Source organism: Phoca vitulina, unplaced genomic scaffold (genome assembly GCF_004348235.1).
Source record: "Phoca vitulina isolate PV1807 unplaced genomic scaffold, GSC_HSeal_1.0 scaffold1, whole genome shotgun sequence".
Taxonomy (NCBI): domain Eukaryota; kingdom Metazoa; phylum Chordata; class Mammalia; order Carnivora; family Phocidae; genus Phoca; species Phoca vitulina.
The window spans coordinates 104,417,748-104,444,944 of NW_022589704.1; positions in this window are offsets into that span (position 1 = coordinate 104,417,748).

Genomic DNA, 27,197 nt, shown 5'->3' on the forward strand with positions numbered 1-27,197 from the left:
GTACTAATGTCCGTATTGAGTAGGTCCCTGGCAGTCGGTACTACCTCTTGTTCTTTTTGTTGAGGTGATTTTTTCCATCTTGTCATTTTGTGCAGAGGAGAATAGATTAATGAGAGAACAAAATGCTAGCAGGGTAACAACGTCCCCAGAAAATATACTCTAAACAAATCAGAAAAGACCTGAAGCAGTGGGAAAAGAAAGGGAAAGAGAGAAAAAAGAAAAAGAAAGAAAAAAAGAAAAAAGAAAAAGATAAAGATAAAGATAAAAACAAACAAAAGCAGAACAAAACAAAACAAAACAAAAACAGAATGTGATCAAATATGATCAGGCTGGTTTATAGATCAGTGCCACACACTAGATTTTGGGTGTATTTTGGTCTGTTAAAAGAAAGTCCCTCCCAAAATTTTAAAGAAAGAAAAACTTATATATGTACAAAAATAAGGGTTGATATGATGAAGGGATGGAATATGACTGTAAAGATGGAAATTATAAAAAATTTTAAAAAAGGATTTGATAAGTTGTTTGAAAAAAGAAAGAAGAGGATTAAAAAAAAAAAGAAAGAAAAAAGGAGAGAATGTGATCAGGCAGGGGAGTAGAAAAAAACCATACACTAGAGATTTAGAGTATATTTTGATCTGTTAGAAGAAACTATCTCAAGATTTTAAAGAGAGAACAACATATATATATATGCCAAAAATATGGGTATCTACTATGAAGGGATAGAATATGACTTTAAAAATGAAAAATAAAAATGTTTTTTTTAAAAAAGGGATTGATAAGATGTTGGTTGAAAAAGGGAAAAAGAAAAATTCAAAAAAAAAGAAAAAAAGAAAAAAGAAAAAAAGACAGTTAAAAAAAATAATTAACTTTGAAAGACTAAAGAATCATGGTAAAAAAGCCATGAATTCTATGTGCAGTATTCCCCTAGCGCTGGAGTTCTGCCGTTCTCATTGATCGGTAAACTTGGTCTTGGTTGGCTGTTCTCGCTGATCTTCTGGGGGAGGGGCCTGTTGCCGTGGTTCCCAAATGTCTTTGCCGGAGGCAAAATTGCCCCGCCCTTGCCGGTCCGGGCTAAGTAATCTGCTCGGGTTTGCTCTCCGGAGCTTTTGTTCCCTGCAAGCTTTCCGTACAGCTTTGGAGGCGGAGAGTGAAAATGGTGGCCTCCCAATCTCCGCCCCGGAGGAGCCGAGAACTCGGGGTCCCACTCCTCAGCGAGCCCCCAGAGAAAAGCAGTCAGTCACTCCCATCTCCCCGGTCTCCGGCCGCACTCCGCGCTCACCCGGCCTGTGACCGCGCCTTTCTATCTGGCACCCGACCCCGGGTGGAGTCTCCAAACCCAGCAGATCCCCGCGGTGCGCTCCCGCACCACTTCTCCCGGGGGAAGAAGGTGAGTCTCCCTGGATCTGCCGCTTGTTGGGTCCCTGCTGGAGGAGCAGTGGCCCGACTGTGCCGCGGATCACGGTTTATCGCAACCCCGAGCTGAGAGCCCGCGCCTGGGCTCCGTCTCTGCAGCCGGCTTCCCTGCTCCAATACCTGGGAGCTCTGCCACACTCAGGCACCCCCAGTCTTTATGTGACCCGAAGGGTCCTGAGACCACACTGTCCCGCGAGGGTTCCACCCCCCACTTCGCCACCAGAGTGAAGTCCCTCAGCGGAGCCGACTTCTAAAAGTTCCGATTTTGTGCTCCGTGGCTCTATCACTTGCCAGAAGCAGCCGACAGAGGCCCCTCCCCCGCCGTCTATCCGTCGAATAACGCCTGGGATTCACTTCTCCACACGTCCTACCTTCCAGAAAGTGGTCGCTTTTCTGTTCAGAGAGTTGTTGCTATTCTTTTCTTCGATCTCCTGTTGAGTTCGTATTTGTTCAGAATGGTTTGATTCCTATCCAGCTGAATTCCTGAGAGGAGACGAAATCCAGGTCTCCTACTCCTCTGCCATCTTGCTCCGCCCCCCTGTACTATTTCTTTATCCATTCATCCATCGATGGACACTTGGGCTGTTTCCATAATTTGGCTCTTGTAGGTAATGCTGCTATAAACATCAGGGTGCATGTGTCCCTTTGTATTAGTACTTTTTATATTCTTTGGGTAAATACATAGCAGTGCAATTGCTGGATCATAGGGTAGTTCTTTTTTAATGTTTTGAGGAACCTTCATATGTTTCCCAGAGTGGCTGAACCAGTTTGCATTCCCAACAGTGCAAGAGGTTTCCCCTTCCTCTGCATCCTTGCCAACTCCTATCGTTCTTGTGTTGTTGATTTTAGCCGTTCTGACAGGTGTAAGGTGGTATCTCATTGTAGTTTTGATTTGAATTTCCCTGATGATGAATGATGTTGAGCATCTTTTCATATGTCTGTTGGCCATCTGGATGTCTTCTTTGGAGAATTATCTGTTCATGTCTTCTGCCCATTTTTTAACTGGATTGTCTGTTTTTTGGGTGTTGAGTTTTATAAGTTCTTTATTATTTTGAATTTCATCTATATTTTCAAATCAAGTTCAAAATATTTATAATACAATCTTTTTAATTTGCAAACCATTTTATCAATATCCTGTTTTTTTTTTTTTTATTCCTGGCATTGTTTATTTCTGCCTTATTTCTTCTTTATAGAACAACCTTGAAATTTAATATCACTTTTAAATATGTCTACTTTTGGCTTTGTTGATCCACTCCATTATATTTGTTTTCCATGTCCTTAATTTATATTTTTAACTTTATTAATCTCTTATGTATCGTTTATGTTTGTACTGCAGTTCTTCTTAAGGCTTTTAGAAATGGATATTTAGCTCATTAATTTCAATACTACTTTTCAGGTAAATACATATAAGCCTAATTATTTCCTCTAATTACTTTTAGTTATATCATATAAGTTTTTGTTCACAATATTTTTGTCATTCATTTAAACATATTTCCAAAATTTATCTTTGACACATCATTTATTTAGAACTTTATTTTAAAATTTCCAAATAGGGGCACCTAGGTGGCTCAGTTGGTTAAGAGACTGCCTTTGGCTCAAGTCATGATCCTGGAGTCCTGGGATCAAGTCCCATATTGGGCTCTCTGCTCAACAGGGAGTCAGCTTCTCCCTCTGACCCTTCCCACCTCATGCTCTCTCTCTCTCTCATTCTCTCTCAAATAAATAAAATAAAATATTTTTAAAAATAAAACAAACAAAATTTCCAAACATATGAATCTTCCTAGTTATTTTTTTTTAGTTTTTTTTTATTTATATGTCAATTGCATTGTGATCGGATAACATGTTCTGTATGATTTAAAATAGTTGAAATTTACTGAGACTTGCCTTATGACCAGTGTAATAGTTTTTGTAAACATTTAGTATGTGCTTGAAAATAATGTGTTTTCTACACATTGTTGAGAAGCAAGAGCAAATAGGAAGACAGCACCCACTATCTTCTTCTGGGCAATAAGTATTTAGATAGAGAAACAAGAGATAGCAAATATGCATATTGATCACCAGATTCGAGAGGCAGTTCACAGGGATCTACCAAGGCCATATGTCAGATTACAAGAAAGTAAATTTATATTATATAATAATAAATATTATTATATTTAATTATGTAGGGGTTTTAGGCTGCATCACTGATAAATAATCAAGAGATGGGGTCCAAGTTGGTAGACCTTCAGTACAAGACAACTAACCTTGGCTCCTAGTTCTGTGCCACCACTTAAGCATTCATGGTTACATGAACCCTGACATGATCAGGAAGCTGGAGTCCAAGCCTTGCTTTTATAAATCTGTGATATGTTGAACCAATGGCTTGAGCCTCCAACCTTAGAATTCTACCAGGATCAGTTGCTTTAGCACTTCAGCTAAAATTTATTTGCATGGAGTTCTGCAGAAGATCATTTGTCTTTAGACAGCCTAAAGAACCCAGTTTTGAAAAAATTGACCCACATGGATCCACATATGGTATGTCAAGTTTAAATTTGCCTTCTATATTAATTTTTTTATACTGGGTGATTATTTTCTGCTTACTCTAGCTTATTCTCTGTGTTACTGAAAGGAGGTTTTTGGTTTTTTTTTTTTTTAGATTTTATTTATTTATTTGAGAGAGAGAGAGAGAGAGTGCAAGCACAAGCTAGGGGAGGGGCAGAGACTCCCTGCTGGGTGTAGAGCCTGACATGAGGCTTGATCCCAGGAGCCTGAGATCATGACATGTCAATTAATCACATGAAAAGAGTTTCAATGACATTGGCTGACAGGGCTTTCAAATTAAACTATAATCAGATAACACTACACACCTATTAGTAAGGCTAAAAAAAATTAGTGACAACAACAAATACTCCAAGGATGTGGAAAAACCACATCCTTCATACATTGCTTATTGGAATGTAAAATATAACAGCCACCCTGGAAAACAATCTGACAGTTTCTTATAAAATACATAATTGGCATTCAAGCCAGAGAAAAGAAAACTTTTTCATAAGCTTACACACAAATATCTATAGGAGCTTTATTCATAATTACTCCAGACAGGAAACAACCCAGTTTTTCAATACATGAGTGCTGTTTAAATTATTCTTTAAGACTGTAGTACATTCATACCTTGTAATACTACTAAGAAATAAAAGGGAATAAATTACTGATAACACACAATGATCTGGATAAATGGACAGTTAGTTATGGATAAATGGACAGAAAGTTATGTTGAGTGAAAAAAGTCAGCCCCAAATTAGCATATATTATTTCATATATGTAACATTCTTTATTATTAATTATTTCTTAATTCAAGTATAATTAACTGCAGTGTCATATTAGTTTTAAGTGTACAATATAATGATTCAACATTACTCAGTGCTCATCATGATAAGTGTACTCTTTATCTCCTTCACCTATTTCACCACCCCCTACAACCTCCTTCCCCTCTGGAAGAGGGCATATAACATTCTTGAAATAATAAAATTATAGAAAATTATACAAAAATAGAAAAATAATAAATTATAACAAAGGTTTGTGGTTGTCATGTCTCAAATAGGGGTGGTAGCAGAAGGGTAGTGAGTTTGGCTAAAGAAGGGAATCTTGTGGTAATGGAAATGTTCTATATTTTCACTGTATTAATAGGAATATCCTGATCCTTATTATAATATAGTACAATATAAGATGGTATTATTAAGTAAACCTAAGTAAAGGGTACATGGGATCTCTGTATTATTTCTTGCTCCAAGTGAACCTACAACTATCTCTAAATAAAAAGTTTAATTTTAAAAAAAATGTAGGAAAACAGAAGGGAGGATTGAGAAAGATTAATAAGTGTTTTAAAATAGCAAAGAGCAAAAGAAATTATTAATATACTCGAGACCTTTCTCTGAAAAATACAGCATAATTATTTGATAGAACATATTTGAGCTGATCCTCAAATGTATATAGGCCCCAGACAATCAATAGAATCTTGAAAAAGAACAAAGTTGAATTACTCACACTTCCCAATTTCAAAATTGTTACAAAGCTTTAGGAAACACAATAGTGTAGCAGTGATGTAAGGATAGACATATAGAACAATGTTAAGTGTTCATCAAGGGTGCTAAGACCATTCAGTGAAGAAAGCCAGTCTATTCAACAAATGGTGCTGGGACGACCGAATATCCACATGCAGAATGGTGAAGTTGGACCTTCTCTCATACCATATACAAACAAACAACTCAACATGGATCAATAACCTGAATACAAGAGTTTAAACTAGGAAACTGTTAGAAGAAAGCATAGGAATGCATCTTCATGACCTCACATTTGGCAATGGAATCTTAGACTTGACCAAAAGCATGAGCAATAAAAGAAAAAAAACAAGATAAATTAGACTTCATGAAATTTAAAAACTTATGTGCATCAAAGGACATTTCAAGAAAGTGAAAAGACAGCTTACAAAATGGGGGAAGATAATTTGCAAATCATGTATTTGACTAACATCTTACTCTGGACTGAGTGTTGTATTCCAGTGCCCATTACATGGTATTTGCAGGTGCAGCCTTTAGGAGATATTTAGGTTTAAATGAGGCCATGAAGATGGGTGGACTCCTGTGATAGCATTAGTGTCCTGATCAGAAGAGGAAGAAACCAGAACAATGTCTCTTCTTCATGTGAAAATACAGAAAGAAGGCAGCCATCTGCGAACCAGAAAAAGGGCCCTTGCCAGACACAGAACCTGATGGTGCCTTGAATTTAGACATCCTGGCCTCCAGAATTGTGAGAAATAAATGTGTGTTGTTTAAGTCACCCAGTCTGTGGCATTTTGTTATAGTAGCCCAAACTGACTAAGACAGCTCTAGTACCTAGAATATATAAATAAATTGTACAGCCTAACAAGAAAAAAGAAAATTAAGAAATTGGACAATTAGTATAGAAGTTAAATTTAAGACATTTCTCCAAAGAAGATACAAAAATACCCAACAAGCCCAGGAAAAGATGTTCAGCATTATTAGTCATTATGGAAATGCAAGTCAAAATCACAATATGTTAACACTTCACACCGACCAGAGTAGTTATAATAATATTTAGAAAAATAAAAACAGAAAATAACAAATTTTGGTTAGAACCTGGAGAAATTGGAACCCTGTGCACTGCTGATAGGGTTGTAAATTAATTCAGCTGCTATAGAAAATGGTTTGGGGGTTCCTCAGAAAGTTAGACACAGAATTAATATGGCCTAGCAATTCCATACCTAAATATGTAACTGAAGGAATTCAAAACATTTATGCAAATAAATACATGTATGTACACTTGTGTTCATAGCAGTACTATTCACAATAGCTAAAAAGTGGAAATGGCCCAAATGGACATAAATTTTATGGCTGTATCAACAAATCATACTGTATTCATACAATGAGATATTATTCAGCCATGGAAAGTAATAAAGTACTGATGCATGCAACAACATGAAAGAATCTTGAAAACATGCTAGGTAAATGAAGCCTGACACAAAAGGTCACATATAATTCCATTTTTATGAAATATCCAGAATAAGTAAATCTATAGAGATACAATACACATTGGTGGTTGCCAGATGCTGGGGAGAGGGTGGAATGGTGAGCACGTGCTTGCTGACTGTGGTGTTTCCTTTCAGTGTAACAAAAAGTCTGGTAATAAATACAGCCGATGGTTACACAACATTGTTCACTTTAAAATCCTTAATTTTATGTTATATATATTTCAACTTAATAATTTTTTAAAGATTTATATGAAACCTACCAAAAAAAGATATTTCTAGTGAAATTTAATTTTTTGAGGAAAGAGACCCTTTGAATAGATTGTAAAAAAAAAAAAAAAAAAAGAAAAAAAGCACAATAAGAAAACTGCAATCCAATCTAACTTGTGAATACTAATACAATAAAAATAAATCCAGAATTATCCTGGAGTGTCCAGCTGTATATTAAAAACACATTAGTCTATGACCAAATGAGATTACTTTGAGAAATTTCTGAAAATATAGGAAAACTCTTAGAAATAATTAATCAGTTTAACACACACCAAAATACAACAATGTACTTAATCATGGGAAGTAAAAAATAGTTGCATTAACAATTCAAATAAGAACATATTTTCTCCATCGATGTAACAAGATAAGAAAATAAAATGAAAGTTTATTTACAGAACAGAAAAACAGGAACAATCTATTTCTTTTCTGATAACATGATAATATAGAAAAATCTAAGTAAACCAGCTGAAAATTATTACAAGAAATAATATATATTATTAAAGGGCCAGATTCATTAGGAGGGCCATATTTTATGTAATAATTTTCTTTACACTAAATATTGAAAGAAGAAGATAAACCTTACAGTCCAGCAAAACATATCTGTGGGCAAGATTTAATTCTCAATCTGATAATTGTTAATTTTTGGCCACATGATAGTTAACATTTTTCTTACATTATAACTTACAAATTTGAGATTTAAAAATATTATACAATGTTTATTAATCGATACTGTGTCAGAACTAGTATTTATATCCTTATCTTTCTAAAACCAAATCATGGGTTACAATTACTAATCTAACCTCTAGCAAGAAATTAAAGAGGACTGAATAATGGGTATTCACTCCTGTGTACCTATGTAAGTTTAAGAGGAAATAAACATTTGGAACCCTACAGAAAAAAAAACAAATATTAGTGGTGGTGTTTAGTCACCAAATTCCCTCTTCCCTTTGTTCCTTCCTTCCTTCCTTCCTTCCTTCCTTCCGTCCTTCCTTCCTTCCTTCCTTCCTTCCTTCCTTCCTTCCTTCCTTCCTTCTTCCCTCCTTCCATCTCTCCCACCTTCCCCTTCTTCCATCCTCCCATTTCCTTCCTCCTTTCTCTCTCTCTTTCTCTCACTCTGTTACCATCTCTATCTCTTTCTCTTCCTTTGATTTTGGTGAGGGAGGAGTTCTTCAGAAGAACTGCTCTAGTCTAGGCTGATGAAAGTGTACTCCCCAACACTACAAAGTCACACATAGCCTAAACTCATGCAAAATATTCACAGGTTACCAAGAAAGAATGATAGCAATTTGGACAAATGTAGAGAAAGATGATATTTGATTGTTTATCAAAGCCAAAAAATGAAACTGAAAATTCGAAGTATAAGCATTTTCTGAGACTTTGAAGAAATGACAAGAATGTGATCTTAGGGTGTGTTAAGTGCCTTAAAAGTCCAAGAATCAAGTTTAATGGTGCAGGCAAGTCATGCCTTTAATGTTCATACTTTTCTTTAACATCTTTCCAGTTGCTGTGTTATGAGACTGTACTTTAGTGAGGCCAGGGGCAAAAAACTTGTGCAATTAATGCAATTCATCAAGAGATGGAAAAGAGCCACTAAAAAAGTATAATTACCTAAATACTTGCCAGTGATATCATCTTTGTTACAGCAGTATTGTTCAAGGAGATGAAAAGGGCCTTAAGCGAGTTCTACAAAATTTGTGACAAAGGGAAAATTCAGGCTATAATGCATTTTATTGTAATAAACGGACCTCATCTAAATTAAATTAAATAAATAAATAAAATAAGAATTTTTGTCATACCATTTATCAGAACTGAATTCTAAAAGAAGATAATTCAACATATCTGTCAAGTACCTAACCAAAGTATTAATTTTTTCAAAATTAAAATAGATATGTTTTTATGATGAAGAGGTTTTACATTTATCTTTCTACATGTATCAGTCTCAGAAGTGGAACAGTAGTGGTTTACTTGCCATCATGAAAGATAATGATATTAACATATTTGCATTCTTTTCACACCGTGCACCCCCCACACCTATTGGTTTCATGGGCATCCAATGGGATTGTTTTTCCCCAAAGGAATAAAATTTAAATTATTTTTTATGACATATGGCTATTATTTTAAGAATTAAAATGTGTATTATGTATTATAATATATCATAGATATAAACTCAATTTCATTTTTAAATGTATAATATATTTTCTGTAAGTCATTTCACATGCAAATTCCTGCTTCCTCTGAATAGGTTTCATGATCAAGCTTGAAGTGCTTGTTTGTTCATTTTTCTCCATTAAAAACCAGTGGTAATAAAGAGGAGAGGGAAGAGGGTGAAAGAGTAGGGGACCCATGTTTGATCTGGTCCCTTGAATTGAGCTAGTTATCTATCAAGTCATTCTGAAAACCTGTGAATTCAACCTGAGATCTAAAAAAAAAAAAAGAAAGAAAGAAAAAAAACCAAGAATTGTGTAATTCTACAAATAGAAAAGTGACCACTTTTTTTGCAAGCATGAAAAGCCTTCAGGGAACAAAAGCCGCACAGAGCAACCTGAAGCAACTTACACTGAGCCTGGCCACCTGGCAAGGGGTGGTGTAACTCCACCCAGGCAAAGACACCTGGGAATCAGTGTAACAGGTCCCTCCTCCAGAAGACCAGCAGGAACATCATGGGAATACCAAGTTTATGGATCACTCAGAACTGAAAAACTGCACTAGGGCAAAATAGGATATAGAATTTGAGGTTTTTTCTCATGGGTCTTAATCTTTCAGTTTAAAATTTTCTTTTTTTTTTCTTTTTAACAAGTTTCTTAATTTATGAACTCTTTTTTTAAGCCTTTTTTAAAATTTTCATTTTTACATTTACATTGTGTATATTCTTCATTTTCAGCTTCCTTTCAATGTATTCAATTTTATTTTTGTATATATATGTTTTTCTTTCTTTACAATTTTGGGATTTACTGTCTTCTAACAAGCAGACTAAAATACACCCAGGACCAAGTGGATCACCCTGTTTTGTCCACCTGTGAGATTATATCTCCCCCCCACACACTTTTTTTTCTTTTCTTTTTTGGTTTCTGACCTCTATGGACTTGTCTAGTGTGAATTTTGCTGTGGTTATGGCTGATATTTTTGACTTTGTTCCCACATTTATCTTTTCTTCTCTGGAAAAAATGACTAGAAGAAGAAATTAACAACAAAAGAAATAACCAGAAGTAATGCTCTCTGCCATAGTATAATCAATATGGATATAAATCAGAACTAGAATTCAGAATAACAATTATAAAGTTACTAGCTGGGCTTGGAGAAAAACATAGAAGACACTAGAGAATCTCTTAATGCAGAAATAAAATCTAACAAGGCCAAAATTAAAAGTGCTTTAACTGAGTTAAAGTTAAAATGGATGCTCTAACAGCTACGATAAATGAGACAAAAGAGAGTCAGTGACATAGAAGACAAAATGAATGAAAGGAAAGAAGCTGAGGGAAAAACAACTAATGGATCATGAGGAGGGGTTTTGAGAAGTCAGCGATACCATAAAGCAAAACAATATTCAAATTATTGGGGACCCAGAGGAAGAAAAAAGAAAGAGAGGGACAGAAGGTATATTTGAGCAAATCATAGGTGAGAACTTGCTTAATCTGGTGAAGGAAACAGGCATTCAAGTTGAGGAGGTACAGAGAACCCCCCTCAAAATCAATAAAAATAGATCGACACCTGTACATATAATAGTGAAGCTTGTGAATTTCAGAGATAAAGAGAAAATCCTGAAAGCAGATCGAAAAAAGAGGTCTTTAACATACAAGGGTATGAACATTAGATTGGCAGCAGACCTATCCACAAAGACTTGGCAGGCAAGAAAGGGCTGGCATGATATATTCAGGGTACTAAATGAGAAAAACATGCAGCCAAGAATATTTTAACCAACAAGGCTGTCATTCAGAATGGAAGGAGAGATAAAGAGCTTCCAGGACAAACAGAAACTAAAAGAATTTGTGACCACTAAACTAGCCCTGCAGGAAGTATTAAAGGGGATCTTGTAAGTGAAGGGATAGCCCATAGACCAGAAAGACACTGAGACAATATACAGGGAACAGGGACGTTATAGGTAATATTATGGCACTAAATTCATATCTTTCAAAAGTTACTCTGAATTTAAATGGGCTGAATGCTTCAAACAAAAGACACAGGGTATCAGATTGGATAAAAAAGCACAACCCATCCATATGTTGTCTACAAGAGACTCATTTTAGACCCAAAGACACCTCCAGATTGAAAGTGAGGGGGAGAGAACCATTTATCATGATAATGGACATCAAAAGAAAGCTGGGGTAGAAATCCTTGTATCAGACAAATTAGATTTTAAACCAAAGACTGTAGTAAGGGATGAAGAGAGACACTATATCACACTTAAAGGGTCTATCCAACAAGAAGATTTAACAATTATAAATATTTATACTGCTAACTTGGGAGCAACAAATTATATAAACCAATTAATAACAAAATTAAAGAAACAAATCAATAATAATACAATACTAGTAAGGGACTTTAACACTTCACTCACAGAAATGGACAGATCATCTAATCAGAAGATCAACAAGGAAACAAGGTCTTTGAATAACACACTGGACCAGATGGACTTCACAGATATATACAGAGCATTCCATCCTAAAGTGACAGAATACACATTCTTCTCTAGTGCACGTGGAGCATTCTCCAGAATAGATCATATACTGGGTCACAAATCAGGTCTCAACTGGTACCAAAAGATTAGGATTATTCCCTGCATATTTTCAGACCACAATGCTTTGAAACTGGAACTCAAACACAAGAGGAAATTTGGAAGGAACTCAAATATTTGGAGGTTAAAGAGCATCCTACTAAAGAATGAATGGGCCAACCAGAAAATTAAAGAAGAATTAAAAAAAACAAATATCATGGAAACAAATGAAAATGAAACACAACTGTTCAAAACCTTTGGGATGCAGCAAAGGCGGTCCTAAGAGGGAAGTACATAACAATACAAGTCTTTCCAAGAAAATAGAAAAGTCTCAAATACACAAGCTAACCTTACGCCTAAAGGAGCTGGAGAAAGAAGAGCAAATAAAGCCTAAACCAAGCAGGACAAGTGAAAAAATAAAGATTAGAGCAGAAAACACTGAAATACAAACCAAAAGAATAGTAGAACAGATCAATGAAACTAGAAGCATGATTTAAAAAAAAAAAAATAATAAGATTGATATACCCCTAGCCAGACTTACCAAAAAGGAAAGAGAAAGGACCCAAATTAATAAAATCATGAATGAAAGAGGAGAGATGGAACATATTATGAGCAACTATATGCCAACAAATCAGGCAATCTGGAAGAAATGGATGTGTTCCTGGAAACTTATAAACTACCAAAACTGAAACAGGAAGAAGTAGAAAACCTGAAAAGACCCATAACCAGCAAGGAAATTGAAACAGTAATCAAAAATCTCCCAACAAGCAAGAGTCCAGGGCCTGATGGCTTCCCAGGGGAATTCTACCAAACATTTAAAGATTTAATACCTATTCTTCTGAACCTGTTTCAAAAAATAGAAAGGGAAGGAAAACTTCCAAACTTTTTCTATGAGGCCAGTACTACCCTGATCCCAAAACCAGGCAAAGACCTCACCAAAAAGGAGAATTACAGACCAATATCCCTGATGAATATGGATGCCAAAATTCTCACCAAGATACTAGCCAATAGGATCCAACAGTACATTAAAAGTATTATTCACCACAACCAAGTGGAATTTGTTCCTGGGATGCAAGGGTGGTTCAACATTCAGAAATCAATCAGTGTGATAGAACACATTAATAAAAGAAAGGACAAGAACCATATGATCCTCTTAATTGATGCAGAAAAAGCATTTGACAAAATACAGCATCCTTTCTTGATTAAAACTCTCCGTTGTGTAGGGATGGAGAGAACATACATCAATATCATAAAAGCCATCAAAGAAAACCCCATAGCCAATGTCATTTTCAATGGGGAAAAAACAGAACTTTTCCCCTAAGGGCAGGAACATGATAGGGATGCCCACTCTCACCACTTTCGTTCAACATAGTACTAGAAGTCCTAGCCCCAGCAATCAGAAAACAAAAAGAAATAAAAGGCATCTGAATCAGCAAAGAAGAAGTCAAACTCTCACTCTTTGCAGATGACATGATACTCTATGTGGAAAACCCAAAAGACTCCACCCCAAAATTGCAAGAACTCATATAGGAATTCAGCATCGTGGCATGATATAAAACCAATGCACAGAAATCAGTTGCATTTCTACACACCAATGAGACAGATGAAAGATAAATTAAGGAATCAATCCCATTTACAATTGCACCCCAAACCATAAGATACCTAGGAATAAACCTAACCAAAGATGCAAAAGATCTGTACAGAAAACTACAGAATACTCATGAAAAAAATTGAGGAAGACACAAAGAAATGGAAAAAAGTTCCATGCTCATGGATTGGAAGAACAAATATTGTTAAAACGCCTATGCTACCCATAGCAATCTACACATCCAATGCAATCCCTATCAAAATACCATCAACATTTTTCACAGAGCTGGAACAAATCATCTTAAAATTTGTATGGAATCAGAAAAGACCCCGAATAGCCAGAGTAATGATGAAAAATAAATCCAAAGCTGATGGCATCACAATGCTGGACTTCAAGCTATATTACAAAGCTGTAATCATAAAGACAGTATGGTACTGGCACAAAAACAGTCACATAGATCAATGGAACAGAATAGAGAACCCAGAAATAGACCCTCAACTCTATGGTCAACAAATCTTGGACAAAGTAGGAAACAAGATCCAATGGAAAAAGGATAGTCTCTTCAATAAATGGTGCTGGGAAAATTGGACAGCCATGTGTAGAAGAATGAAACTGGACCATTTTCTTATACCATACATAAAGATAAACTCAAAATGGTTGAAAAACCTAAATGTGAGACCGGAATCCATCAAAATCCTAGAGGAGGCACAGGCAGCAACCTCTCTGACCTTGACAGCAACAACTTCTTTCTAGACATATCTCCAAAGGTAAAGGAAACAAAAGCAAAAATGAACTATTGGAACTTCATCAAGATAAAAACCTTTTGCACATCAAAGGAAGCAGTCAACAAAACTAAAAGGCAACCTACAGAATGGGACACGATATTTGCAAATGTCATATCAGATAAAGGGCTAGTATCTAAGATCTATAAAGAACTTATGAAACTCAACACCCAAAAAACAAATAATCCATTAAAAAATGGGCAGAAGAATAGCTACAATAAAAAACACAAGAAATAATAAATGTTGGCCAGAATGTGTAGAAAAAGGAACCCTTGTGCGTTGGTGGGAATGCAAACTGTACAACCACTGTTGAAGACAGTATGGAGATTCCTCAGAAGATTAAAAATAGAACTACCCTATAGAATTACCCAGTAATTCTACTACTGGGTATTTGCCCAAAGAATACAAAACAATAATTCAAAAAGATATAAGCACGTCTATGTTTATTGTAGCATTATTTAAATAGCCAAATTATGGAAGCAGCCCAAGTGTCCATGGATAGATGAATGGATAAAGAAGAAGTAGAATATATACACAATGGAATATTACTCCAACATAAAAAAATAATGAAATCTTGCCATTTGTAACTAAATGGATGGAGCTAGAGAGTATAATGCTAAGTGAAATTAGTCAGAGAAAGACTTCATATGATTTCAGGTATATGTGGAATTTAAGAAACAAAATACGCAACAAAAAAGAGAAAAATAAATGGACTCTTAACTATACAGAATAAACTGATGTTTACCAGAGGGGAGGGGGTGTGGGGGACGAGTGAAATGGGTGAAGGAGATTAAAGAGTGCACTTATCGTGATGAGCACTGAATAATGTATAGAACTGTTGAATCACTGTATTGTACACCTGAAACTTATATAACACTGTATGTTGGCTATGCTGGAATTAAAGTAAAAAAATATACTCATCTTGGGGCGCCTGGGTGGCTCAGTCGTTAAGCGTCTGCCTACGGCTCAGGTCATGATACCAAGGTCCTGGGATCAAGCCCCGCATCGGGCTCCCTGCTCAGCGGGAAGCCTGCTTCTCCCTCTCCCACTCCGCCTGCTTGTGTTCCCTCTCTCGCTGTGTCTCTCTCTGTCAAATAAATAAATAAAATCTTTAAAAATATATATATATACTCATCTAAAAAAAAAAAAGAATTGGGCAGAAGACATGAACAGATATTTCTCCAAAGAAGACGTACAAATGGCCAATAGACACATGAAAAAAATGCCCCACATCACTTGGCATCAGGGAAATACAAATGAAAACCACAACGAGATACTACCTCACACCAGTCAGAACGGCTAAATTTAACAAGTCAGGAAACAACAAATGTTGGCAGGGATGCGGAGAAAGGGGAACCCTCTTACACTGTTGGTGGGAATGCAAGCTGGTGCAGCCACTCTGGAAAACAGCATGGAGGTAACTCAAAAAATTAAAAATAGAGCTACCCTATGAACCAGCAATCGCACTAATAGGTGCGATTAGGTAAATACTAGGTATTTACCCCAATGATACAAATGTAGTGATCTGAAGGGGTACCTGCACCCCAGTGTTTATAGCAGCAATGTCCACAATAGCCAACACAATAGCTAAACTATGGAAAGAGCTGAGATGTTCATCAACAAGTGAATGGATAAAGAAGATGCGATTGATTATATATATATATATGGATATAGAGTAATATCTATATGTAGATACATCCCTATGTATATAGGGATATTACTCAGCCATCAGAAAGGATGAGTACTTACCATTTACATCGATGTGGGTGGAACTGGAGGGTATTATGCTGAGCTAAATAAGTCAATCTGAGAAGGGCAATTATCATATGGTTTCACTCATATGTGAAATATAAGAAACAGTGCAGAGGATCATAGGGGAAGGGAGGGAAAACTGAATGGGAAGTCATCAGAGAGTGAGAAAAAGCATAAGAAACTTAGCTATAGGAAACAAACTGAGGGTTGCTGGAAGGGTAGTGGGTGAGGGGATGGGATAACTGGGTGATGGGCATTAAGGGGGGGCACGTGATATGATGAGTATTAGGTGTGATATGCAACTGATGAATTATTGAACTCCACATCTGAAATTAATGAGGTACTATATGTTGCCTAATTGAATTTAAAATTTAAAAAAAAAACAATGGTAATAAAACTATTGGGTCTTTTCATATTTGAAAATGTCTTTGCTTGGGATTCACATGTGTACAACTACTTAAATGCATGTGGAAATCTCAGTTCAACACAGATATCTCTTCAAAGCTGTACATTCTATTCTACTTCATTCTGGAATATGAATATGATGTAATTGAGTAGAAGTCTGGGAACAGCCTATTTTTTTTTCCTTTTAGTCCAGTCTCAATATTTGTAGGATTTTTTTCATTATGCTTAAAATTAAATACTTTCTCAAAAATATAACTTCATACATGTTACTCTACTTATCCTGGAGAATTACTAGACAATGTTTATGAACAAATTCTGTTAGCACATGAAGTTTTTCTATTTTATTTGGGAAAATTGTTCTGTTCATTATTATGTTCTCTGTTGGAGAATCTCAAACTTCATAAATTTAACTTTCTATTGTCTGTTTTCTTTGAGATACTTTCCTTGAGATCACTAGTGCTGATGCCATATTAAATTCTGTGATCATATTATCTGAATATGTGAATTGTTCTATTTGCTCACATAAATATGTTTTTTAAAAGATTATTTATTTATTTTAGAGAGAGAGCATGCACAAAGTTGGGGAGGGGCAGAAGGAGAGAATATCAAGCAGACTCCCCATTGAACACTGAGCCAGATGTGGGGCTTCAATCCCATGACCCTGAGATCATGACTTGAGTGGAAACCAAGACTCAGACACGTAACCAACTGGGCCCCCCAGGTGCCCCTCAAATAGATATATTTTTAGTCTACATTTTTAACATTGTAACTTTTCTCTATTGTTTCACAGTGTTAACACTTTTGTTATTTTCCTTTAGAGAGTAACATACTTTCTGCCTAAAGTTATATTCTTTTCTAGAACTGAATTGTCCCAAACTCTGTATGGTTCTCTGAAAAAAATACACATTTTTTTAAAATTTTCTTTTTTGAAGTGATTTTTATAGCTCCTGTGGATTGTTTATATTGTTTGTTCATCTCTGAGTAGAAACATATCTAACCAAGTCTTCCTTTTTCTCTGAAAAGATTCTTCCAGGCAACTTTGTTTACCATCATATCGCTTCAGTCTCCCTGGTGGGAATAAAGGTAAAGGGCAAGTGCCTCAGATTTCTGTTCTATAGGGCCACTTCCCACCTATACCACCAGAAGCCCAGCCTTTCTGTAGCTTGCCATAACAGAAGTTTGTCCCCTGCCTCAGAACAATACAGTATTGGTGTTCCTAGTCTGAGGTAATTAAGGAATCTTGGCCTCTTCCGTTTGTAGCCATAGGATTCTCTAGGGCCCAGCTTTTTTGTTTCCAACCAGCTAGCAGCAGAAAAAGAGGATATGGAGAAAATGCCTTGGTGGAGAATAACACTCTTTGCATTTGCTAGCATTTAATTAGATAACTTATCCCTTTAGTTTATGGGGGAGAAATGGGGGACTTACCATTTTAGAAATGGTCTGTAGAAATGGGGGAGAGGGGCTGGTAAACGTGGTATATTCCTGGGGAGCTTCTTTGTATGTCTATATACCAATATAGGGGAAGGGAGGAGTACACATGTTGATGGACAGCTTCTACCAAGGAAGACAAGCCAAAGCCCGATCCAGTCACAAGAGCCAGCTCAGAGTTCAGGCTTTCTGGGTGATGTGCAGTCCTCTCATTCAGTTCTGGATGTGGCTTGATATGTCATTTTATCCCTCACTGTCGAGGTAGGGAAAAGACAAGATGAACTACAATAACCCCTCCTCCCCCATTTAAAGAAGGGAAGAATGTGTCTGTAGTGAGAGAAATACCTGCCCGGCAAGGGTTATGAAGACCCCTGCCCTGGCAGTGGGGGAAGTTCCTTGTTTGGATGCTGCTTCTGCTCCCTGGGACTAACTATTTTGTCCAGGTTTCTCCAAATGCCCTTGGCACTGCCTTCTGGATTGAAGTTCTTTGTCTTTCCTGTAGCGCTTTCCAAGGTGGTCACCGGGGAGTATGCATTCTTTGGAGGACATACGGCCCCCTCTTTGTGCCGTGTTATCATGCAACTGTTTTCGGCTCTGAACACACCCTTCTACCTTCTGCTTTGTGATACTGATGCTGGCGCTATGCAAGCCACAGTTCCGCTTTGCCAGCTGGCTCCCTGTGCATTTCTGCCGATAGGGGCAGTGAAGGAAACCTGTGAGGCAGAAGTAGCGAGAAAAAACACGTTCTTTCCTGTCTGTACCCCAGGAGTGTTTCTTCACCACAGCTGTAATATTCCTTCTTCCTGCTGAATCCCTAGAGTTTGGCATTTGTCCAACACTTGCAGATATAGCTAAGTTGCACATCCCTCAGAGACACAAACATCAGCCCAGCAGTTCCTCCACCTCGCAGGTATGGAGCCCCTCCTCAAAATAGCTAAGATCTAATGATTTCAACCTCTTTACTTTGTTCCTCCAGCTCTAGGGATAATAGCTGCCTCCTGAAGCGACTGCCTCTAAAAATATCTTAGTCTTGTCTCTTTTAACTTTTTTAGTTATCCAGCTAACAACTTTATATCTGATGAGCAACTCTTTATATGACATTATCTTTGTTAAGATGGCCCTCATGATTTCATCCTGCTGACTGGACCATAGCTGATGTAGACATGGGCACAGAACAAGTACTAAGAAGTGGAAACTTGAAGATGGGGTCTGGGCATATTAGTTGGGTTGTATCCTTGGGTTTGAACACAGCATTGGCTCCTTGCCAGTGAGTAATCAGATTTTCCCTAATCCAGGGAATATCATGGGACCAGGATTAACCAAAATTTAACCCATGGTTATTATGATAAATGAGAACTAAAGAAATTGCCTTGGGTGACTGGGGGGTTGCTGTTATTCACCCATGGCATTTATGATGACTACAAGACGTGGCATGGGACAGATTTTTATGATTATTGTGGAGCATCTACAGAAAGATTACAAACTAAGGTCATTAGACTCAATTCACAGAGAATGAGAGTGCTTCTAAGGAAACCTTAAATTCTCTCTTTCTTCTTATAGACAAAGTAATAGTATTTCTTTTTTCTTTTTTTTTTTTTTTTAAAGATTTTATTTATTTATTTGACAGAGAGAGACAGTGAGAGAGGGAACACAAGCAGGCAGAGCGGGAGAGGGAGAAGCAGGCTCCCCGCTGAACAGAGAGCCCGATGTGGGGCTCGATCCCAGGACCCCAGGATCATGACCTGAGCCGAAGGCAGACGCTTAACAACTGAGCCACCCAGGTGCCCCAAAGTAATAGTATTTCTGAAAATAAAACCAAATTTGATTGTGTGGGTTATAGAATTACAATGTAATCTGAATTCACAGCCTCACCAATCTTTAATGTAGAAATTAGAGCATGTCTGAAACTTAGAACAGGGACTTCTGGTTCAATTCAGATAAAGCTAAGAATCTTGGAAGTCCAACTCACTGTAAGTTTCCATTGACATAGAGACACCTTTTCCTAGCAAGTCTGAGAAAACTAATCTTTTTTTCTTTAAAACCTTATAGTAAATTTATCTAGGGCAGATGCTTTATGTAGAAATATCAGTTATCCCCAAAAGCCCATTCCAAACAATCTTTGCTGCTATTGGCCCCACAACTATGGTAATATCTTAGCATGTTCCAGGAGTCAATTACAAAATCTGATCCAGTAAGGAGTAACTTACACATCCAAAGTATTGCAAGATTTTATTGATTTAATTAAGCAGAAATTTCAAGAATATGTGTATTGTCATTCAAAAATGTTAGACTGAGGAGTACAGAATGCAACATGGGATCAAATGTTTTGTGTTTTTTTGTTGTTTATTTGTTTTGGTTTTAGTTTCAGGTTTTTATATGTGTACACTTCCTAGAGATTCTAGGAATGTGTCCATTTCATTTGGTTAATTGACTGAGCCTGGCTTAGCAATGACTGATATTCAATGAGGTTGAGATGTTAGAATTTCCTTTGCAAACATGGAGGAAGATATATAACAGCTTAGGGAGATAGAAATGTCAGAGAGGATTTTTCATATGCATTCCCTTACCTCACCTCTAAAGAGAGCCTAGAGACCACTCTCCTCAGTAAGGCATTGAAAAATCTGCTAGTGAGGGAAAGCTCTGTGGTGCTGTCCTGTCTTGGCCAGGAATAATGATGGCAAAGGCCACCATTGAACTGCCTGAATTCAATGAGAATTATAAAATCCCAGAGTAGCAGAGGCCAAATGATAATGTTTTATTATTAAAGATAAGGCAGGTGTATTTATCTGAATGGTCAGAATGTACAAAACAGTTATCAGAATGTTTAACTGCAGGATCTTGATCAGTAGCTCATTTATGACAGTGTTCCTAGGAATGAAATAGATGGGTGTTTCCTTCTGTAACGGGAAAAAAATCTGTCCAGTGGCCAGAAACATGAACTGATCATCACAATGAAGAGTCATACCTTTTCACCCTATTTTCAAAATCTAACCCAGTTTGCAGTTTTCATGATTGAAGGAGAGGCTGATTTCCCTTGAGTAAACCCCTATACTTCTGTCACTGTAAATCATCCTCCAAGCCTTCTTCTGAGAAATGTATAACTAATTACTTCAGTAACTGTGTCTTAGGGAAAAAGGATATGTAGATTTTTCAGAGATTACTAGACACTAGTCCTGTGTCACTAATCCCTGGGTACTGAGTCCTAGCCACTGTAGTCCATGGTTTAAATGGCAGTTATGGTGGAGTTTTGATCAAGTCCAACTAAGAGTGTGTCATGCTCCTAGTAGGTCTGCATATCCCTCCTGTGGTTATTTCCCCACTTTGAATATATACTTGGAATGGCCATTCTTAGAAGACAGTAGAATGCTCCCAATACATCACAGGATTTTCTACAAGGCTTATGTTCTTTTTGGTAATCTATTTCCTTCAGGAACAATATAGGCTTCTGATCTATTTGCGTCCTATCTGTTCAAAATCCCAGGAACCACATTAAAAGTTATCACTTAGACCTAAACAAAGCTCTCAAACGTTTTTGTGCTTCCTTACCTTATTTAGAGGGCTGAAATAAGTTAAGAGGTGCTATCATAGGATCATTTAAAAGAAATAGGGTATAATGAGGAGGCATTATCCTTAATCTAATCTGCCCTTCCAAGTTATAGTGGGAAAATATTTTATCAAATATTTTGTCTATTTATTATCATAGGCCACTAAATTTAACATCCGTAATTTTTTTTTCTCTCTACCTGAGGAGAGGGTATGAGGAGCAGGGACTGTGGGGCATACGACTCTATTACTTAGAGTTCCTGGCTATGCTGTCACTGCCTGGGTTAGAAGCTAGAAAAAGTGTGTATTGTCTAAAAGCCAAAGAAAGCTGGGACTCCTGGGTGGCTCAATCAGTTAAGCATATGCCTACAGCTCAAGTCATGATCCCGGGATCATGGGATCCAGTCCCGCATCAGGCTCCCTGCTCAGCGGAGAGTGTGTTCCTCCCTCTCTCTCTGCCCTTCACCCCTGCATATTCTCTCTCTCTCTCTCAAATAAATAAATAAATAAATAAATAAATAAATAAATAAATAAATAAATAATAAAACATTTTTAAAAAATAAACCAAAGAAAGCTGTGTCCTACATGAAGGTAGAACCATAAGGAGTCATCCAGGGGAGAAAGTGTGCTCTGCAGCAGCCTAGTGCTCTAGAACCATGAAGAGTCAATCCTTTCTTCTTCCACTGATCCTCATGTGCTTTCTATTGCAAGGCATGACATTGTGCCACTGGCAAAAGAAGTATTTGCAGGACCCAGCTGCATTGCTACAAAGCAGGCAAAAGCATCAGTTTATAGTTGAGAGACAATAACGCATCACCTCTATTCATGTAACTCTTGCAAAAACTGGTCAGTCACATGGTTACGTTCAGATAGGAAGGGACTGAGAAAATGTGCTTTCTGAATGGGCAGCCTTTTCTCAATAAACACCATGCCCTGGGACTGAGAAATGGAATTTTTGTGGAAGCAACCATTTCTGGTACAATTCAAGTTATCCATGCATTCATCAGCTTGTTGGGGATTGAGAGAATATGAGACTTAGAAGTTTTTATTTATGTTCATTCTATTGAAATGTATGATAAATCAACTGTGGATTCAGCTTGCTGGTATTAGGAGCTTCAGAATCACACTAGTATTCATTTTCTGCTTTGGTGTGAACCAATCTCTTTAGTGAGAAGTTGAGAGAGGAAAATATCAGAACCTCTATCCTTTCTGATTTGAGAACTAGCATGTAGTTCTCTTTGCTGCTATAACAAAGTCTACAGTTATGAAAGCAGTTCCCACTAAAATATTTTCTGGTTCTACAAGAGCTCCCCACTGACACTGGACTCCCCCATGTACCATCCTTGAAGACAGTTTTCATACTTTCATACTGAGGCTATTAATCATTTTTCTTAAATCCCTATACTGATTTCTTGAATAATATACTCCCTCTTAAGAAGAAGAATTATATTCCTAATTAAGTTTTGGTCCTAATTGTCCTTATGTTTGGTCACATATTCAGATTCTTGGGGGTTTCCTGTTTTAAAAGTCAGTTTAATTATTGCATTATTACTAGGAATTATTTACTTACTTTCAATTAAGTTAATTCAATGAAAAGCTAATTGTGGGACAGAATTGTATTAATTGTTGTTAAGTTTGTATATAGAAGAAAAGTAATCCTCAATCTTATAATGCAGAAGGATCTACTATTAATTTTAGCGGCATGTCTTTATAGTTCCTTTTTCTGTGCAATTTTAATATATTTTAATTTATGCTAAAATAAAGTTTATCCTTTTAAAAGTAGGATACAATATTAAATCCTTGTAAACAATAGATTGTAATGTTTGCATAGCACTTGCTAATACTAGTATGCCATGTTTGAAGTAGTCACTCTACTACATTTGGAATTTGTATCGGACCTGATTTTTCTCTATTATGCCTAACATTGTGATAGACAGGTTTACAAATAAAGCAAAAGCAAATACTGGTTCCCCTAAATTAAAATTATCTAAAAACAAATTTACAAAGGTCAAATTTCAAAATTAAAAATTATGAAATGTTTAGGTCTTGATATATATTGACAATTATTTTCTAAAATAATTTTTCAACTTGGGGTGCCTGGGTGGATCAGTTGGTTAAAAATCCGACTCTTGATTTTGGCTAAGGTCATGATCTCAGGGTGGTGAGATTGAGCCCTGCATCAAGCTCTGCACTCAGCAGGGAGTCTGCTTGAAATTCTCTCTCTCCCTTTCCCTATGCCCAGTCTGCCCACCTCCGTGCAGTCTCTCTCTCTCAAATAAATAAATAAATCCTTAAAAAATAGTAATGATAATTTTTCATCTTAACGAGAATTATGACATCATTTTAATGAAATCATCACCAGCACCAACACACGTTTTAAATGTCCACCTGCTTGAACTGATATTGTCAACTTTGTAATACACTTTGCACCCATCATCATCCTAAATACCTGCTGTTAGAAATTTCTATCACGGGGCGCCTGAGTGGCTCAGTTGGTTAAGCGACTGCCTTCAGCTCGGGTCATGATCCTGGAGTCCCAGGATCGAGTCCTGCGTCGGGCTCCCTGCTCGGCGGGGAGTCTGCTTCTCCCTCTGAGATCCTCCTCCCTCTCATGCTCTCTATCTCTCATTCTTTCTATCTCAAATAAATAAATAAAATCTTTAAAAAAAAAAAAAAGAAATTTCTATCATGTAACATTTCAATTATCTGTCTCTGAAAATCCCCATCTGTCCCCATTTGTTTGGGAGATTATCTCATATCTTTTCTTTAATATTGATATTTTTTATTTCCTCCCTGAGAAGTAACTAGGAAAATAAAACTAGTACTTCTGATATTAGGTATACTTGATTTTTTCATATGTAGGGAGTCTTCTGATTCTCTTGATATTTAAGAATGACAATGTTTCCTATATGAAATTCTATGTAAGAATAAAAGAATTAGCTGTGTCCTGAAAAAAATATAGGACTCATGGTAATGACATTGGGTTTGGTGGGCAGCTGTTTACCAAATACTTGGTAGAAATTACCATATTCAAGTTTTAAAATAATTTTGAAATAGTGTTAACTCGGGTACCGCATATGCTGTTTTCACAGATACCAACATTCAGTGAACTCAACAGAGTGTAGTAGTCATCAGCTTCTTAGCCAACATCCACAGTTGGCTCACATGCTTGCCATTGACTCACTAGCAATACATCTTATAATCCTCAGTGACTCTCGGCCAGGGAATGATGGCACCTTTTTTCAGGAAATAATTTCTACTGCATAGTGTCATCCCCCCCTACACAAAACAAAACAAAACAAAACAAAAAACAAACCCTTATGATTCTGTCAGCTGGCTAGGTGGATCCTCTGTAGGTTCCTCCTGGCTTACTCTGCCACTACTGGAGGGTCAGTTTGGAAAGATGACCTCATTCACATATCCAAAAGTTGCCACTGTCTGTTGGCCAGGGAGTCTTGGTTTCTCCTTCATATGGCCTCTCATACTCAGTAGGTTTGACTGCTTCTGTCATGAAGGTCTTAGGACAGCATTTCGAGAAATTGAGAATAGAATATGCAAGGCCACTTAAGATCTAGTCTCAGAAACTGTCTAACGTCATTTTTGTTAAATTGTATTGGTCAGTCAAGGTAAATCACAAAGGCAGCCCACATCCAAGGAGTGGGAATTCCAATCCTCCACCTCTGGATTGGAGAAGTGGCAGAGTCACATTGAAATGGCCATGCACATCTGACTGGAAAGAATTTGTCGCCATATTTTGCAGTCTATCTTGGATCTTGTCTGACCACAAATATTGACATTTCCCTTTCGTTAAAAATTCACTCACAGGACCCGTAAGTTTCATACGGTTATGGTATTGGGCTCAAAAATCCAGTACCTCATGGTCTGAATCTGGCTCATGTACAGGTGAGGCTTCTCGGGGATAGCTCCTCTGATCCAGAGACCTACAAACTAGGAAACAAGTTATCTACCTCACCCCCTCCCCAATGAACAGTGACGGAAGGGGACAGGGTAATAATTAGAGATTCACATTCAAAAAAGAAGAGTAGGACAACATAGGAATCACCAATTTATAGCAATTTGGAAATTCAGTCAGACACATATTGCCAGTTCTCTACTCTGAAAGCTTGGTATGATTCTTAATAAAGACCTTTTTTATTCCCTCTAGGGGTACTTTTCTAGTGCATTTTTCCAAATACTTCTTGCTTCTTCCCTCGTGAAACATCAAAGAGAGTTTTTTTTTTTTAACATAAAAAATAGTTTAAATTTATGACTGCAGTATTTTCTCAGCCTACTTTCTGATCATATAAATTTGGTGAAAAATGTCTCCTTTTATTTTGAACTATCTCAGTTTATTTTAATGTAAACTGACACTGTTTTCAATAATACGACTCTATTTTGAAGTATGTGGGTTTCCTAGAAATCTGATTGTCGTTTCCTCATGGCTCAGTAGACACATCCATAATTGTTTTGAAAACAATCATTCTACTTTGGGTCATGTGTGATGTTGCTGTGTGGTTACATACTATGTTTCTATTTTTATAAACACCTTTTTAGCTGTAAATTGTTAGTATGCCTTTCTTAAATTTTTCAGAGTGCTTAATAAAGAGCTTTCTGCTTTGTTTTCAAATTTCCTTTTTTTTTTTTTTTTGCCTCAGGGTTTATTCTTATTTGGGAATCTCTTCTGGGCTGACATGAGATGAGAAACAGCTTTATTTCCAATTCAAACATATGCTAGATCTTCTCAATATTTTTCTATATTCTGCTTGAGAACTAAACATTTCCTTCATAAGTTCATTTCTGTTTCACATGCCTTATAATAGCAATTCAAAAATATTCAGCTGCCACTTTCAGTAGCGTGCCTGGAAATCTCTATAGCCAGTTTCATGTATTTGTTAATTACATGTCCAATATTCCACACTATCATAGAAGACAATTCACCAATTGCTCTGCCACTACTGAGCACCAGTTTCCCTCTTTCCAGTCTCGGAGAACAAGTTTCTCACTACTTTTCCAGCCTCAGTGCATTTTCTGGTCCCACAGTGAATACCACATTTGAGGTGTCTGTTCAGCCAGCACCACATTTCCTGATACCAACTACGGTAACATATATAAAAACACCTCAAAACTCAGTGAATTAAAACTGCAACTACCATTTATGTCTTCACAATTTTCCATTTGGTCTTAGGCTTAGCTGGGTGCCTTATCTCTGTTCCATTTGGCTCAATCATGCATTCCTAGTAATTGGCTGGAGCACAAATCTGCTATCCCAGCTGGCATGACTGGCATGCTAGGATCTGGTTGTTCCTTTCTCTATTCTTGGGTCCTTTTATTCCCCAGGGCTTCTCCTCCCACGTGGCTTTTCATCTTCAAGGAGATTCCTTTAAATGGCATCTCAGAGCAGTAATAGAGCAAAAGCAGTAGCTGTAAATCCTCTTAAGGCCCAGGATTGGAATTTTCACAATGACTTTTTAACATTCTACTATGGAAGGAAGTCAAGGATCAGGCCAGCTTCATTGTGGAAGGGCAATACACAAGGGGGTCAATTTAGCAAGATGTTGCCCTGGAACAAGTGACATTTTATAGCTCTTTAGGAGATATATAGATCTATATATATACGTATGTATATATATATATATATATATATATATATATATACACATACATGCATATATATATGTATAGTTTTAAATATCCTTCTAGAGTTTACATAAATAGGGACAATTCCGTTATAACCAATTCCTAAAATGGCTATGAATATTAACCAAGTAATCAAATATTTGT